Raw genomic sequence first — 13,876 nt, 5'->3', positions numbered from 1 at the left:
TCCCCACCTAATCGCCTAGGCGTTACTCCAGCTCGCTGCCTGACTAGCGCTTAGCATCTTTTAGAACCTTGATTACGAGGAAATAGATCTTTAAGGTCCATGGGATCGAATTCCCAATTGCCAAAGTGCACTATTAGACTACTGTGGAGAGACTCATCAACTCCTTTGCTGTCTTTGTCTTATCCTGCAAACACTAGTGAAAAACTTGTTTATGTGTTTTATATTATATCGCACTATTTGGTAGGATTATGGGAGCGGTTTTTACGCAGGTGGCTCGTTTATCTCCATTTTCTGTTCATTTAGTTTCTTCGTGGGTTCTTCCTCTTGGTGGTGGTGACGAATCTACGATGGTAGCGCATCTACTATGGTGGAGCATTTGTTTTTCAGATTTAAGACTAGCAAGGAACGTCCCGCTCCATTCTGCGGGATTAAAAACCGTACGAAAAGTTTGTATATAGTACTATTTGCATACAAATGATAATACTTGATGTGTATTACATACTATTTTGCATACAAAAGATTTGATAGATAGCCTTATTAAAAATCGTACAAAATCTATAAACAATCAGATTGAGAGGCATAGCCGCACCTTGACTTTGAACCCTCTTGCATATTTTACAAAAATTAAATAAAAAAAAATCCAACAAAATTTAATCATAAATTTCATCTGGGTAATTATCAAAATCGAAAAAAAAGAAGAAGATTAAAAGGGTCAAAGGAAAGAATTAGGAGAAGAGTTAAATACTAATAAATCAAAGAAATTTGTTATTAATGACTGAGTATGAGTCAATCTGAAAATTTTTGATTAATGACTAAGAGTTAAATACTAAATCGAACAAAATTTAATCACAAATTTCATTTGGGTAATCTCCTACTTCGTAAATATGTAAGGCCTAATGACTATGAGTCAATCTGGAGATTTGATATAACATCTCAAAAATTGAACGAATAATTCAAATAAAATGAAATCAAATTAAAAGAACCCATAACTTTAGAAATTTTTTTTCCTAAACCCTGAAAATTTGAACGAAGAATTCTACCAAAAAAAAAAAAAAGTAAACCAATCTGATAAAGACATGAGTAAATTCATTTCATAAAGATGAATTCATAAGCTCAACATAGTTAATCATCCAAAAAGTAACAGAAGTTATCCACAACTTGACAGTTTTTTTTTTTTTTCATGGTGCAAGGATATATTTCCAACAGTTCTCTGTCATTTGTTTATATGCATTTGCACCTGCATCTGCATTTACTGCAGATATATTTTCACATGCACACAGTTTTCCCTCTTTGGGTTTGATGGAGTGTGTAGCCAGTCAGACTTGCTAAAGAGTTTTTGGTTGGAACTGAAGTCGAGCTGGAACGAAGAGATGGATGAGGAAACTGAATTTTCTCGCTGTGCTATCCGAGAGAATGAACGACAACCAAGAACCCAGCAGACTGAATGGCAGCCTTGTAATAACACAAACTAAGCAAGGGTAAATTCGGAACTACACTGTGTTTATGAACAGTTGTTTTTTTTATTTTTAGTATATATTGAATTTTTGTTGTTGGGCTCACTCACTTTGGGCTTTATGTTGTACTGGGCTTCATGCACGTGCTCATGTGCGTATATAAGATATTTTTTTTAATTACGGCGTGCTACGCGTGACTTATGCGTTTTAAATGTATTTATATGCGTAAATTGACAAAAGGAAAGTCAAATATTTGAAGTAAATGAATAATCCTAGATCATGCTAGAAGAAACCTCTCATAAACCAATTAAAGTAGCTAAATCCACATAATAAATCGATCTCTATAAAATTTACATTAAGAATAGAGAAAATAATGTTCAATAAACAACTGATTGAATCATACTATTGCTAACTCATTGTGAGGCTAAGCCCACCCCCTTCCTCCATAGTGTAAATATCATTTGTTACAAAAAAAAAAAAAATCATTTGACAACTAATTTAATCACATTATTATCCGCGTGCGAAAGATCTTTTTTAAAATCGGCATTATACACCTCTTAAGATGTTTTGAACGTGTTTAAAATTAGAGAAAATAATATTGAATGAACAACTGATTGATTCACATTATTGCAAGCCTATTGTGAGGTACTAATTAAAAAAAAAAACACAAAAAAATTTATTATTAAAACAACATTGTTAAAATGACGAAAATGCTCCTACTTTATTTGATGCATTATTTTGGAATGCTTTTGAAGTTTTTGGTCTTAGAGCCATTTTTGTCCAATTATTTTTGTTGAAACTTGGTGACACCAAAATCACTATTCACTTTTCTATTGGCTTTGTATATGGAAGATTTTCGTTGGGCTTGATGTTGTATATTCGTTTGGGCTATACTTGTATCTGGTTTGCCTTTGGCCTTTCTATTTCTTGTATTAGCTTTTTTAATTAATGAAAGTTATCTACTTTGACAAAAAATAAAAAATAAAAAATCAAGTACAATTACTCCATTTTTGTATAACCTTACTTTACTACCTAGAGTATCATGGTAACATGATAACAATGTTTCGTTGGGTCTATGTTTTTTTACTTTTAATTGACAACGTCCATAAAATTTGAAATCAACAATTAACGTAGTAGGGACTGAATATCATTAAATTAAATGAGTATCCGTTTTTTATAAGTTAAATAATTAAGTATTAAGTAAGCTTTTACTAGAAAGCCAAATTGAAATTATTCCAAGGCAAGGCAGGAAAGAAAAAGGTACCTCTCTTTGGGATTAGGTGCTTGCGAAAATTTCTGTATGATTTCTACATGGCGTTTGTTGAGGAGTATTGGATGATTTACAAGGGAACCACTTCTGGGTCATCCACCGACATGTCCCAATTATCTACTACTCAATGACGTTTTCCTAAAAGTATATTACTATTATGGGGAGGGATTTGGATCCTCTCCTGAACCCAAGAAGAAGATATTTATGATCAAGTAGTGTGGGTCGTTGGATCTTTATTCAACGACTACAAACATGAGAGGTCCATTTAAAGTTATATTAATTATAATTGTTGAATAAAAATCCAATGACCCACACTGCTTGGTCAGGAGGATCATCTTCTTAGGCTCAGGAGATGATCCAAATTCTATGGGGAGCTGATTTTCACGCATCCTTTCTAGCCTCTCACAATTTTTTTTTTATTATTTTTGTACATCAGATTTGAATAAATTGAACTACATTAGACTGAATAAATCAAATTACTAGTTTAAGCTAATAGGAAATGTGTTTCCAATGTATATTGATGAGCCAATTTAATATTACATATTTCACCTTATTTTTAGTATGTTTTGGTAATTATTTTGGTAGAAGTTTGATACTTTACTTTATATTTTCAACATAGGACATTCGATTTCCCCTGGAGCAAAACATGATCAAACAGACGAATTTGGAGTGATTCAAATTGGAGGACATTTGTGTGTTCCTTAGCTTGTTCGTGTCAAAATTTTAGCAATTTCTACCAAGCGGTTATTTTCTGGCAATGTAATACAAGAGCAATGCGCAGTGTTGGAAAGCTACGTTTCTAGGCTTAAATTGCGTTTTTAGAGTCCAATATGATCTCAAATGGGTTCGTGGCCTTCTGGAGAAGTGTTCAGAATAGTTCAAGCTTTTAATCTAGCTATTTTGGGCCGGTTTTGGAGCTGATATGGGTTCAAAACGTGGCTGTGCAGAATTTTGAGCGAATTTACCAAGTCAATTTAGGATTATGTATCCTAATTTATTTCAATTTATTTGGTTTCCTAGTCTTATTCTAAGACCTTTTACTATGAGGATTTAATTAGAGTATTATAAATAAGCCTTTTGGTTGGCTCTAGTTTTTCGTTTTTATGCAATTTTTGGAGAAGATTTTGGGAGAAGCTTTAGAGATTTCAAGACTTATACTTTTAAGGTGTTTTCATTCTAGGACTTTGTGATTTTTATTATGAATATGCGTAACTAATCTTCTCTGCTAAGGTGAGGCCATGATCCTTAGCAAGAATATGTAGTCTCTTTTTAATTTGCTTATGAATTTATGAATGCAAGTTTTGAATTGTTAATCACCGGTTTAAACTATTTATTTGTCTTAGTGATTCGCGACCACTACGAAATTTAAAAAAGTAATTTGGGGCACGTGGGCGACGCGTGTGGCCGTGCCTTGGCCGGTGCGTGTGGCGTCGAAATTTTTTTCTAAAAATATGGGGATGTTCCTGAGGTTGAGTAGATCATGTTGGTGTATTCATACACCCCATTTGAGCATTGTATGAGAAGTTATTTCGTGATGTTGGTTATGTGCTTTAAAATTAACGTTTTTATAGTTGTTTCGCATATAGGTGAGACTTATCCCGAAGACGATCGCTGTCACTCGAGGCAAGGGGGTTACGACCCTTCTACATATCAGTGAGTGGGCTTTTGGTTTTCCGTATATACCTATATACTTACGTTTTTCCCAGAAAGTGAATGGAAACGTTTATACATTTATATGCCATGCATTATGTTTGCCGTTTGTTTATGTATTATTAGTAGCATATATGTGTTTGTATGTTGGTGCTGCGGGCGCACAGGTAAGTGCCAGGTGAGTATAGTTTATGTTTATGTTTAATAGTGATTTAAGATACATAGAGAGCTCATAACCTGCACCCCTGGTGTTAGTGCTCCCGCCCAGAGTTGGGCACAATCCTTCACGTGATGTTCACCTCCCGCACCACACGCTCATCTTGAATCCAAGTTAGGTGCACAGTCCTGTCATACAGACCACTTCAGGTGGTTCCGACTCGTAAGTGACCCGCGATTATTCGCCCAGCCTTCACGTGATTGTAGCACTTGAGCGTACTTATTATACACTCAGTCCTGTCGTACAGACCACTTTAGATGGTTCCGACTCGTGTGTAGGTATAGTTAGTGAGATGGAGATTTGAGCTCTATATTCAGCCGTACAGGTCACGTTAGGTGACTCCGGCCGACAAATTACATGACATTGATTTGACATTCCTGAGCACTTGCATTCTATTTAGAGGCATTTGACATGGCATATCTCCGAGCATGATTTATATATATATATATATATTCTATTTTTTTCTGGGAAGTATACGGGTTTTACGGCGAGAGGTTAGAACTTTGTTTATGAAATGGTTTTTGAAAAGCTTTGTTTTTGCCCACTCACACTTTCTGTTTTGCGCCCCTCCAAGTTCTAGTTGGCTAGCACTCTTGGTGGCTCCCCAGAGGATTTTCCCAGCATATCTGACAGATTATCACCAGTATAGGACCACCTTTGGGTGTGTTTTTGTAGTGTTGTTTATCCCGGACTGCATTAGATCTTTGTGCTCTGAACTTTGTTTTCACACTTTCGCTTGCACATGTATGTTCTTACGTTGCGTATAGCTGATTTTTATTTATTCGTACTTTTATTATTATTTTATTAGCTTCCGCACTGTGCACATGGTTACGTCACTTCCACGTGACGGCCAGCATACCTTGATCTCAGTCGGGATGTGTCAGTTTGGTATCAGAGCCTAGGTTTGGCAGTTTGGTGTCAGTTTGGTATCGGGGCGATACAGTAACCAACTTCAGTGAGATCATTTCCTTTTCCTAATATTTCATGGAACATAAATGAGTGCTCCTATCTATCCATCATATTAACTCAATGTTGCAGTATATCCATCTCAGGTTGGTAAAAGTTATAACAACTAATGCAGGATTGAAAATAAGTGCGAGTTCATACTTGAGCGACGGGCAAACTCAAATCTTTGGTACTTAAAAAGCCATGAATGACAATGATCTTTTCTTTCGCCTCTTCTTTTGGAACTCCCAATTCCCTGTAGGCCAAATGCCTACCATCACTGAGTTTAGCTCTAGGAGAAGTGACAGGAGGACCGCCCGGTGATCCACAGAATTTGGGAGGGGGAGGCTTTAGTGCCTGATATGCCCACCCTAGAAGACCCACTGTCAAAGCTATTGCTACTGGTCCTATCATTTCTGGGAGACAATAATACCTCAGTCTATCATGTTAGTAACACAATCATTGAACAAAGATATATATAATATTTGCTTTTGCTGCGTGGTACAACATAATGAATCCTTTCAAGATAGGTACCTGGGTCATTTGATTTTAAGATTTAATCCCTAAAAAAATAGGGAATGCAACTCAATTTATTAGTTATGTGCATATAATACCTAATTGAAATAGAAGCAGCAATAACGCTCGTAAAAATATACCGCGTCAGATAGAATTCTACAGAAGGAACAAGAAAGTATATCAATTTAGTTCCAAAATATGCAAAAATCCAATCCCAAATTCATTTTCGTCACAAAGATTAACAACTTGTTCTTCAAATACAAAAGTGTTTCTATCTTTGAACACAGATAATGGCATTTGGAACAATCAAATGCAGGTAAATCAGGATTTCAGCAAAACTATAACAACCCAACTAGCAAAACTATAAGAGGGCTAGTGCTGTAGTGGAAATCAAGCACTGTTATGGCCCTCCTCACCCGGCTTCGAGGCTTCCCCCGCCCCTTCCCCCCGCGAACCCCACCTAACTATTGACCCAACAAAAAAACAAAAACAAGCAAAAATTAAAAATAATGTAATAAAAATGAAAGAAAATAAGAAACTGACCTGAAAATAGTAGAAAAGAAGTAGGTCTGGTCTTGCTCTGTTCCAGCCTTGCTGAAGCAGCTGATGATCCTTGCTCAATCCATCTAACAAGTGAGTTTTAAACAAAATTATAAAATCAACTAAACTAATAATAAAATTAAAAAAAAAAATCCCAAAATCCTGGAAGAAATCAAAACCCCACCTTAAAATAAAAAAATATAAAAAATATAAAAAATAAAAACTAATGAAAAGGTTTGAAAAGTTCTAGTTTTAATAAAAAAAAACCATGTTATAAGCTTTGTTTAATGATTAGTATAAGGCCCATATTAAAGTAGTTCAATTAAAAATGGCCTAATTATAATAAATTATGATTTATTGATCTTACCCCTAACTTTTTTAGGTTGAGTTCCAGATTTTCGTTGTTAATAGAGTTTATCGTTGTTTTGCAAACCTTCTTCTTTTTCTTTGAAACAAAAATATAGATCCTCATCCTATTTAATTTATATTTTGTATTATTTCGTTGAAATGTGATTGTCGTTATTATTCATAGTGTATTCGAGGTACTGTTTTTCAATTTTTCTTCGTCAGTGGAGTTCACTGTTTGTTTCTCCACAAAATAAATTTGAGATCTGCGTACTATTCAATAATAACGATGGGTCACTGTTTCTGGACTGTAAAAATAAACTATTTCTGGATTTTAAGTAACATTGTTTCTGGAATCTAAGTCACTGTTTTTGAATCCAAATGAAATAAACACATTGTTTCTTAAATGTAAGCTAGAAAAAAAAAATGAAATTCACTGTATTTGGATTCAAAACAAAATAAGCACTCAGTTTCTTAAATATAATCAACTGTGCATGAAAGAAAAAAATAGTCAAAGGTTAAAATATAGACTGTTTCTGGAATTTAAGTCACTTTTTCTAAAATTTAAGTCACTATTTTTGGACTTTAAGTCATTATTTCTGGATTTGGTTTTTTTCTTTCCAAATACATTGTTTGTTTGTGCACAAACAAAACAAACATTGTATCTATTTTTTTTTTTCCAGAAACAGTGTTATGTTTTGGGTTCTACAGAAACAGTTTTATATTTTGTTTTTATTTTTTATTTTTTATTTTTTATTTTAGACACTTTTTCGCCGGTTTATGCCATTAAACTTCTTTGAACTTGTTTCAGCGGCTTTGTTCCGATGAATACTTCCTTTTTCAACTTTGATTTGGTTGCTTTTGAAATAGGGGAATTCGATTTGATAGGAAGACAAGGAGTTATTATTACAATTTCGTGCTAAGTTGAGGTTGGTGAAGAGTCAGGACAATATTGAATCCAAGCTAAGATATAACAAAAGCTAAGATATCATGGTGAAGTTGGTCTTATGATTATCAGTAAGCCATAGGAAGCGAAGCTGAGAAGAAGCACGGCTACAAGGAACTGGAGCAGAAGGTAAAAGATTAAGCTGAAGAGGTAGATCTGATGAAACCCTACTTCTTCTTCTTCCTTCCTCTTGATCATAAACTTCATGGGCTCTCTCTGCTACTCTCATTCGATCTTGCAGCACTCTCCAAGCCCATGCAAAACCCTAGATCCTTGCTGCTACCAATATTTGGAGCTTTGTCAAGGAACAAAAACGGCTTTTAAGCATCCCCTAAGCTCAGAGCTAACGCCATATGGAAGTGTAGATTTGTAGCGGGTTGGGTTTGTAAGTTTGACCCGTGAACAATAGTTTTAGATGGTTTTTTTATTAAACTTTGAGTCATTTTGGTTAAATAACATTTTGGGGTGGTTTTTAGTTAAATATTTGTTGGCTTATGCCCTATTCATTAAAGCTCCCTAAAAAAATAAAAATAAAAAGACATTGGGAATATTACTCTGTTTGCTCGAATATTGCTCATTCTACCCCTTCTTCCCTCTAAGAACCACAGTCAGTAAGTATAGACAACACATATGACTGAAGATGACCCACAAGAAAAATTGAACGACTAAATGACATGCAATAATGCCAGTATGCCACTCGATTTTGTTCTATTTACTTTTAGAGGAAATGAGGGTGAGATGTGAAGAACATGCGTTTCAATGCTCCCTTTCATCATCTCTTGATTTGGTAATTGGGATAAAGACAGGTGAACATAGTTAAGTCTTGGAGTTGTGAGAATCGTGACAAAAACAAAACCAGACAAACATACATAATGATTTCCGTTTTCTCATTATGCATTCTAATATTTCGAATATAAGAGAGTAGTGCGGAGGAGAAAAAAAGAGTGCACTCATCATTTCCCTAACATCAATCGTATGGTACTGACTTGCTACCTTTTTTTTATCACATGCGAAAAAGTTCAATGGAACAATATTTTCAAAACATAAACAGTGTTGCCCATGAGATCTAACTCGGGCAACAGTGTGTTAATGTATATTCTATGAAGCTATAAGAACAATATTGCAGGGAGAGAGAGCTGAAGATATTTTTTGTATTGATTACTTAATGAAGAAGTTATTACATGAATGAAGTATTTATACAACTCACTAGCTTTTAACAAACTAACTGCCTATCTAAGATTTAGACAAGTCTCAACATCTCAAGTGTACAATCACTAGTACTATAACTCTATCATCCCCCCTTCAAAACAAAAAAAAAAAAAAAAAAAAAAAAAAAACTGATTCTTTGATAATCCAAGCATGAGATTGCTGGAATGAATCTTAAACAAAGGTGCACGTACATCAATCTCGATGTGCTTTGTCCGTTGATGTTGTACTTGATTGAAGGACAATGCTATAATAGATATATTGTCACAAAATAACACAGGTGGTGTTGACACTATGAGTTGCAGAAAACTGAGAATCTATTGAATCCAATCAAGTTTAGTTGTGGTTCTAGATAGTTCCCGACATTTAGCTTCAGTGGAAGACCTTGAAACTGTCTGTTGCTTTTTAGAAAACCATAAGGTAGGATTGCTGCTTAGAAACACCACTAAACCAGTAGTAGACCTCCTGTCATTAGGGTCACCTGCCCAGCCAGCATCACTAAAAACCTTTAGTGTCAAGTCTCATTTGGAATAAGTGATACCACATTCCTTGGTACCTTGCAAATAACGCATGATTCTTTTAACAGCAATCCAGTGAGAAATCATGGGATTTTGCATGAACGAGCAGACTTGATGTATATTCTATTAAGCTATAAGAACAATATTGCAGAGAGAAAGAGAGAGAACTGGAGATATTTCTTGTATTGATTACTTAATGAAGAAGTTATTACATAAATGAAGTATTTATACAACTCACTAGCTTCAAACAAACAAACTATCTATCTAACATTTACAAGTGACAACATCTCAAGTGTACAATCACTAGTACTATATCTCTATCATAGTGGAGGTGAAAAAGAATGCCAGATTCAAATTCTATTTTTTTTATTAAAACAAAAGAAAAAAAAAGCCAGAAAAATGAGTTTCATTCCAACTAAAATGTGGCTGCAAATACGTGAGATACGAAATGTGGCCTCTTTAAAAACTTGCCATAAATAACCTCCAAAAGAGGAAAGATACTCATATTGACCCACTCATATGAACAATATTAGGAATTTATTTCACAAATATATACAAATCGAAACAACTTATAAAGATAAGCGAATAAGATCATTAGTGACTTTGTATAAACGATAAGAGGAAGCTCACTCTCTTCCCCTTTCTTTGCCACATCTCTGCCCAAATCGGTAGTCACTCTCATCTCAACCATGCATGTGTTGGAGCATAAGCATGGCAGCTGGTTCAATCACACAAGGTTGCTACAATGGAGAAGAAGAAGGAGTTCAAAATTGTTCTAAGTGTTAGTGTAGGTGTCTATCAAATTGCGTAATGAACGGACAAGATTAAAACACTTTAATGGTGTATATCTTGCCACGTGTCCAGTTAGTTAGAATTTAAGTAAAAACATGTGTGTTACACGTGATCATAGTCACGGTGCTGAGATGCATGAGCAACAATTATACAGCCAAGTTTGTAGGCGAGGTTGGTGGATTGAATCCAACGTGAATCGAAGAGAGCAACGTACTCTCATTCTTGAAAGTTTTTCTCTGTCATTCTCTTTGCAAATTCATTTCAATTTCTTATTAATTGATCACCATTTCCATTGTAAAATCTAGCTCAAAGTAGCTCAAACACTAACATGGTCTCAGAGTCAGGTTGGATTTAAAACTGGGAGTGAATCTGTGAGGTTGTGAGTGAGCATCTAAGTTTTCAACAAAGAAATCAGAAGCTTGGAAATGGCTGGATCTAGCACCGATCTTCGTGCACCAGTATTCACTAGAGTCAATTATGAATTCTGGTGTATCATAATGAAAACAATTTTCAAGTCTCACAATATGTGGAGCTTTGTTGAAGATGGCTTCACATTGTCAAAGGAAGAGTAGGAAACGGATGAGAAGCAAGTCCTTGCTAATCAGAATCTCATCTCTAGAGATGCAAAGGCATTGGGACTGATACAAGGTGTTGTGAGTGATGAGATCTTTCCTAGAATCGCAGACTAGGAAACTGCAAAAGATGTTTGGGATGTGCTTAAGCAAGAATTCAAAGGTTATACTCAAGTCATGGCAGTGAAGCTACAAGGTATTCGCCGTGATTTTGAATATGCTAGGATGAGAAATAATGAATCTATCTGATTATCTAGCTATATTGTCTATACTTATGAATAAGATGAAGATGTTTGGTGAAACCTTGCCAAACAAGAGGCTAGTTGAGAAAATGCTAATTAGTTTAACACCTGCATATGACAATATTGTATCTGTTATTAAGGGGACTAAGAAATTGGATGAAATTGATCCAAATGAGGTAGTTGCAACACTAAAAGGGTTTGAACAAAGATTAAAGGAGACACATTGAAGATGAGGAAGTAAGTGTGAAGGCAATTAGCAGTCTTACTATCCAAAATAAGAGTGGATCACAGACCACTGGATACAAAGGGAAGAAACCTTTTAAATTTAGAGATACGAAGGGAGACTTTAAGAGTAATGATAGGTTTCAAAATGCTGTCAAACCCTGGTACAACAAGGAGAACATAAGAGAGGCTTGTAAAATTCGTGGAAATATGTACTATGGTGAACACAGATTCAAAGGGAAGCCTAAGTGTCAACACTATGGCAGATTTAATCACTTTGCTAGAGACAGCAGAAGTAAGCCAATTCAACAAGTTCAATTGGCTCAAAGAATGAAGAAGGAAACCTCAATGTTCTTTGCTGGCAATTTTGAAGCAATGTCAAAAGTGAGCATGTTTGGTATATTGACAGTGGATGTAGCAACCATATGACTTCACATGAGTCTATGTTGATCAATCTAGATAGAAGTGTTTCAACCAAAATCAAAATGGGGAATGGACGGATAGTTCAAGCTTGTGGGAAAGGAACCTTGGTGATTGAAACCAAAAAGGGCACCAGACACATTAAATAAGTAATGCTTATGCCAAGACTTGATGAAAACCTCTTAAGTATAGGGCAAATGATGCAGCATGGTTATTTTCTATTATTTGGAGATGATCAGGTTGCAATCTTTGAAGATATGAGTTTGGAAAGTCACGTTGTTACAGTACAAATGACTGGCAATAGATGTTTCCCATTACTCATGAAAGACATGAATGGTTATGCACTAAATGCCAATTGTGAAGGTGATACTTGGGAATGGCATAAAAGGCTAGGGCATTTGAACTTCAATAACTTACAATTGTTGTTAGTTGAGGAAATGATACTGGGATTGCCAAAACTCAAGAAGTCTTTTGGAGTATGTGAATGGTGCATTTCTAGAAAGCAGCACATAAATGTCTTCAGTAAAGAACAGACTTGAAGAGCAAGCAAGATTTTGGAATTAATCCACTCAGATATTTGTGGACCAATGCATGTTACAACATTTGGAGGAAACAGACGTTTCTTGACCTTCATTGATGATGCAACCAGAATGTGTATCACAAATCATAAGTGTTCAAAGTATTCAAGAAATTCAACGCCATAGTTGAATTGCAAAGTGGCTACAAAATTTTAAAACTAGGAAGTGACAGAGGTGGAGAGTATAACTCCCATGAATTTAATCAATTCTGTGAAGATTTGGGGCCTGAGAAATAGTTGACAGTGGCTTATTCTCCATAGCAAAATGGTGTTGTTGAGATGAAGAATAGAACCGTTGTTGAAATGGCTAAAAGTATGCTCCATGACAAACATTTACCTTATGAATTTTGGGGAGAAGCTTTTAACACAGCCGTGTACTTGCTTAATAGATGTCCAACCAAGGTAGTGGAACATAAAACTCCGTTTGAAGCTTTCAGTGGCAAAAAACCAGGTATTCAGCACTTGATGGTGTTTGGATGCATTTGTTATGGTTATATACTTGGACAATTAAAATAGAAGCTTGACGAAGCCTCTATGAAAAGGTATATTTGTTGGATATGGAAAGATGGAGAAAGGTTACAGAATCTACAATCTAAGTACTAAGAAGATTTTTCTATCAAGAAGTATGGTGTTTGATGAAAAGGGTACTTGCAATTGGAATGCAGAGAATTGTGACAAGCTAACATTTCTTGTTAATCTCAACTCACTTGAGATTGATCATGGAATGCAACTAGAAGGGAGTAAGGGTGCAACTCATATGTTCACTGATTCTCAAACTGAGAATGGTGAATCAAGCACAGCTAAAACTACACCAGTCAAAGAAAGATCACTGAGTGTATGCTAGATGCAATGTCAGCATGATTGAACAAGAGAATTTCAATCATGCTGCAACAAATATAGCTTGGAAGAAAGTAATGGATGTTGAGATTAAGATGATAAAGAAGAATAAGACTTGGGAATTGGTTGATAGACCATCAGACAATCCTATTGTTGGAGTAAAATGGATCTATAAGACCAAATTGAATTTGGATGGGACAATTTAGAAGCACAAGGCAAGGTTGGTTGCCAAAGGGTGTACACAGAAGTCTAGGATTGATTTCAATGAAACTTTTTCTCTTGTTGCAAGATTGGATACCATAAGAACACTTATAGCTTTAGTAACTCAAAAGAAGTGGAAGTTGTATCAACTGGATGTGAAATCAGCTTTTCTGAATGGTGTGTTACAAGAGGAAGTTTTCATTGATCAGCCAGAGGGTTATGTAGTGCAAGGTGTAGAAGATAAGGTCTACAAGCTTAAGAAATCTTTGTATGGATTAAAGCAAACACCAAGAGCTTGGTATGAAAAAATTGATGCTTATTTGCATAACTATGGATTCACCAAAAGTCCTCGTGAAGCAACATTGTATATGAAGACAAGGGAAGAAAATGAAAGTATCATTGTCTC

The sequence above is a fragment of the Pyrus communis genome, chromosome 14 (genome assembly GCF_963583255.1).
Source record: "Pyrus communis chromosome 14, drPyrComm1.1, whole genome shotgun sequence".
In the NCBI taxonomy this organism is placed as follows: domain Eukaryota; kingdom Viridiplantae; phylum Streptophyta; class Magnoliopsida; order Rosales; family Rosaceae; genus Pyrus; species Pyrus communis.
This window is presented reverse-complemented; position numbering follows the sequence as displayed.